Below are 5,677 nucleotides of genomic sequence, written 5' to 3'. Positions count from 1 at the left end.
TTTTGACATGCCACCATTGTTTTTTGAGCACTTCCTTACCTCCTGCCCCAGTTCTGAGATCAGCCATTTCTCCAAGGAGCCCTGGCTGCTGGGTATGCTTGTTGCTACTGGGCTTTTTCAGTGGAAGGAGCTAAGAAATATATGCATGTACCTATATGTAAACACACATACATATTTACATACACACATACATATCCATGTGTGCATATGCATGCACACACATCTGTGCCTTCATTCCACATCCGTCTCACAGGCTTCTTTCTTGTCCTCCTCCATCCCATACTTGTACCTCCCTTCTTCCACAGTGAGAACACTGGCTCCCAACAACAACACATTTACTCATTTGCCCAATCCTGTAATACATCAAAGATAGTTTCAAAATTGCTTCCCATTTCCCACTACCAAAAACAAGCCTACTAATGGGCCAGCCCCGGTGGCCTAGTGGTTAAGTTTGGTGCACTCCGCTTCAGTGGCCTGGGTTCAGTTCCCAGGCGCAGACCTACACCGCTCATCTGTTTGTTAGTGGCCATGCTGTGGTTTCAGCTCACATACAAAATAGAGGAAGATTGGCAGTGGATTTTAGCTCAGGGCGAATCTTCCTTGGAAAAAGAAAACCTACTAAGAGCTTGGGATCTCTTGGCAGTCCCTCTGGCTCCTACAACCTTGTGCTGACTGAGTGTAGGTAGTCAAATAAGCTGAAAAATTATTTTAAAAAATAGTGTTTATGAGTTACTTGGTGTTTTATTTCTCCCTCTGTGTGATTATGGTATTCAGTTGACAGGTTCATTTGCTTTCAGTTTTAGGCTGTTTTCCCCTTTCCATTCTTATTGATTTTATTTTCTGTATGTGAAGAACATTAACATGATCACAAAAGTCAAAACTAATCCAAAAGGCATCCTCAGAGAAATCCAACTCCCTCCTGTGCCCCTTCAGCTCCATTTCCCCCACCCCTTGTAGGTAACCAACTGCATTGTTTCCTGGGTTAGCCTTCCTGGGTTTCTTTTTATAATGATTAGCAGATGTGTGTACATTTCCTTATTTTCCCTTCTTTATTACACAAGAGCACCACACTATCTATTCTCTTTGCACTTCACTTTTCCCCCTAACGTTAACGCCTGTAAATCACTCTACATCAGTTCACAGAGAGCTTCCTCGTTCTTTTTTACAGCTGCAAAATACTCTATTGTGTATATATACTATAGTCTATTCAATCACTCTTCTATGTGTAGACATTTAGGTAGCTTCCAATATTTTTCAACTACCAATAAAGCTACAATAAGTAACATTGTGCATATGTATTTTCATATTGCTAAAGGCGTATCTTGAGAGTAGATTCCTAGACGTGGGATTGCTGTGTTACTCTGTTCACTGACTGGAACAGAGTAGAATGAATGAACCGCTGTACAGCATTTCATCATATAATTATAACGTGTCTTATTTATCTATTCTTCTCCTGATGGAGGTTTAAATTGTTTCCAATTTTGTGCTATTATTTAAAAAAATGCCTCAGCGAAAATCCATGTATATGTCTCCATGTGCACATGGACAAGAGATTCACCAGCTTTCACCTGGAGTAAATTGCTGAGTTATACAGAGTTCACTCTTATTTTACTCGTTATCATCAAACAGTTCTCCAGAATGGCTTGATCATTTTACACCTGTAAAAGAAATATACAAGAATGTCTTTTCCCTACGCTTTTGCCAGCATTTGATATTTCTTTGGTGAACTTGATGAATAAAAATGGTAGCCTGTTGATATTTCAACTTACATCCCCCTGATATCTAATCATACCTAATATCTTTTCATAGATGTATTGGCCATTTTCATTTCTTCCTCAATGAATCTTCTGCTTATGTCTTTGCCCATTTTTCTATTGAATGATTTGTCATTTTCTTCCTGATCTGTAGGAGTTCTTTAGGAAGTCTTGAAATTAATTTCTTGTCTGTTTTATACGTTGGAAATATCTTCTTCCAGTCTGTCATTTGGTTATAAACCATGTTAATGGTGACTTTCATTAACACAGTTTGGTTTTTGTTTGTTTTTTCTTTTTTGTTGAGGAAGATTCACCCTGAGCTAACATCCGTGCCAGTCTTCCTCTATTTTTGAGTATGCGGGCCACCAGCATAGCATGGCTGCTAACAGAGTGGTGTAGGTCCGTGCCCAGGAACTGAACCCGGGCTGCCGAAGCAGAGCGTACTGAACTTAACCACTAGACCACAGGGCTGGCCCTCATTAACATAGTTTTTAATTTTGATGTAGTGAAACGTATCTTTGCTTTGTGCTTTTTGTGTCCTGTTTAAGAAAATTTCTATGACAGGGCCAATTGTCTTGTATTTTATCTTAATGGTGTTTAAATTTTGTTTTTCACATTTATACTTCTAACTCCTCTGGAAATGATATTTGAGAATAGAGTAAGGTAGGGGCCTCTTTTCTTTCTGTAAACGTGGGGCGCTGAATTGTCCCATCCCCACTTATTGACAACACAGTCCTTTCCCACTGGCTCGTGATGCCTCCTCTGTCAAGTACCACACATGTAAAGGTCTCTTCCTTTCTCTGTTCCATTCATCTATTTGTCTATTTCTGAGCCAAGACCAGCCTACTTTCAATACTAGAGCTGAAAACTGTCTTGATATCTGATAAGGCAAGCACCCTTGTTTGTCCTTTTTAAAAATATTCTGTACGATCTTTACCCCTTTACTCATGTGTGTAAATTTCAGGATCTATTTGTTAGATTTCTGCAAATCTATTGGATTTTTATCTAATTCAGTGATTGATTTGGAGAAGAATTGTCATATTTGCAATGTTAAGCCTTCTCTTCCATGAGCATGGTATATTTCTTCATTTACTTAAGTAGTCTTTTATATCCTTTACTTAAGTTTGATATTTATCTCCATAAAGGTGTTGCACATTTTTTCTTAGATTTACTCCCAGATAGCTTTTCATTCTTATTGCTCTTGTGAATTGTATCTCTTTTGTCTCTATCTCATTTTCTATTTGGTGAATGATAGTATATAGGAATACTAATGATTTATAAAGGCTGATCTTCTGTCTTGCTACCTCACTGCACTTTTTATTAATTTTAATAAATTGTTTATTGATTCTCTTCTCTTTTTTTTGTAATATAGGATCCATCATCCAATAATCCTCAAATACTGATAATTCAGTCTCCTTTTTTCTAATCCCCATCTGGCTCATTTCTTTTTTTTATTGCATTGGCTAGTACTTCTGATGCAAAGGCAAACAGTGGTGGTGGTAGCAGGCAGAGGGAATTTATTCTCCATCAAATATGATGATTGCTATAGGTTTTTTGGTAGCTAATCTTTATCAGGTTGAGGAAGTTATCTTCCATTCTTAGTTTGATAAGAATTTTCATCAGATAGAGATACTGATTTATATGTAATCCCTTTTCTGAATCTGTTTAGGTGATAATATGATTTTTCTCCTTTAATCTGTTATGCAGTGAATGACAATGATAGATTTTTTCTGATGCTGAACGATCCTTGTGTTTGTGGGATATATCTTACTTAGTTGTGATGTGTGCATGCATGTTCAATATACTGTTGGATTCAATGTTTTCATAACAGCTTTATTGAGATATAATTAATATACCACAAAACTCAGCCTCTTAAAGTGCACAAACCAGTGTTTTTAGTTGCTGAATTCAATTTGCTGATATTTTCTTTAGGATCTTTTAGCTATAACTCTTTTCTTTTGCTATACTTCTCCAGTTTTTATGTTATATTAGATTCGTAAAAATAAATTTGGTATATTTTTCTCATTTTCTAGTAGCTTCAACAGTTTGTATAAGTTAGGAATTATCTGATCCTTGAAATCTTGGTAAAATTCTTTAAATGCCGGGAGCCTATGGGGGCGCGGGGTTGAATACCGCTTTAAGTTCTTTAATGGTGAAATTTTTATTCAGACTTCCTATTTCTTCTTGGGTCAATTTTGGTAACTTATTTATACTTTTCTATATTTTTTCCATGTCATCTAGATTTTAAAATATATCATCGTCATTTGTTCATAGTATTCTCTTATGATTTGAAGAGATCCCTACTGTATCTGTAGCCACATACCCTTTTGTATTCCTGCTATTGTTTGCTCTTTATTTTTGCTTGATCACTCTTGTCCAAAGTTTGCATATTTCATTAGCCTTTGTAAATAATCATCTTTTGGTGGTAGTGATCATTTTTTCTTTCTGTTTGTTATTTCATTTCTGTTTGCTATTTCATTCATTTCTGCATTTATCTTTATTATGTATTTCATCCCTCTTTCTTTGGCTTTATTCTGGTGCTCTTTTTCTAGCTTCTTAAGATGAACAGTTGCTAATTCAGTTTCATGATCTCTTCCTTTTTAGTAAATGCCCATAAAGCTATAAATGTCCCTCCATGGACTACTGTAGCTGACTGCCACAAATGTTGATATAGATCAAAATTTTTATTTCAAGATGTTCAGAATTTTCCATGACCTCCTTAACCTATGGATTATTTACAAATGTGTTTTAAATATTTCTAAATCTATGGGACAGCTTGTTTTAGTGATTTCTATTTTTGTTGCCTTGTGATCAGAGAACATTTTTGAGGAGGCTGTGGCCTAATGTGTGGTTGAGTTTTATAAATATTCTATGTATGCTTGAAAAGACTTCTCTGTCTGGCACAGGCTTTTACGTGAATGTGTGTATGCACATTCACATGTATGTAATATAGATTGATTTTTATGTTAGGTTGTTCTTATCTTTAAATCTTCTATATTGTTACTTCTATTTTGTCTGTTTATTCTCTAACTTTCCAAGAAAGCTGTGTTTAAATCTCCCATTATGTTTGTAGATTTGGCCATTTCTTCCTATGATTTTGTCAGTTCCATAGATAGATGATATAAATGATAGATAGATAGATAGATAGATAGATAGATAGATAGATAGATAGATAGATAGCCTAGATAGATAGATAGATAGATGATAGATAGATAGGTAGATAGGTAGATAGGTAGGTAGATAGATGATAGGTAGATAGGTAGGTAGATAGACAGACAGACTACATTGTTAAAAGAGGAAGGATAGCATAGCAGTTAAAAGCATAGCATCTGTGTTTGGACTGCAAGTTTTAAATCGTGCATCCCCCATGAGAGTGACTTGGGCAAGCCACTTAACTTGTTTGTGCCTTTGTTTCTTCATCTGTAAAATGGGGATCATAATAGTACCTTCCTGACAGGATTTTTGTGAACACTAAGTAATTTAATAGTATAAGGTACTTGGAATGTGTCTGCTATTGTTATTTACACATAAGTTAATGAATTTTTTAATGTTCTAAGTAGACTGTTTTGTTTATCAGTATAAAATGCTTCTTCTAATTCTATTTGCCTTAAATTCTATTTTGTAGGATAATTAACATTATAATATTTATTCTCCTTTTGTTAGTATTGACTTGGTTTGTCTTTTTCTTTTTCTTTATCCTTTGTCATTCTGAGTCACTGTATGTTAGGTGTATCTCTTGTTTGTTTAATCCATCCAATTTGAGAATCTATTTTAATCAATGATTTTAACCTACTTATGCTTACTATGATTCTTGAAATACTTAGGCTTTATGTCTTATTTCATACGCTGTTCCTAGTTTTCCTCTCCTGCTGTGTATTAGATTGTTTATTTAACATTTTCCCTTTACGATCATTCCCCCTTAT

The sequence above is a fragment of the Ceratotherium simum genome, chromosome X, assembly GCF_057802395.1.
Source record: "Ceratotherium simum simum isolate JZ-2026a chromosome X, ASM5780239v1, whole genome shotgun sequence".
Classification (NCBI taxonomy): Eukaryota; Metazoa; Chordata; class Mammalia; order Perissodactyla; family Rhinocerotidae; genus Ceratotherium; species Ceratotherium simum.
Note: the sequence above shows the minus strand (reverse complement) of the source record.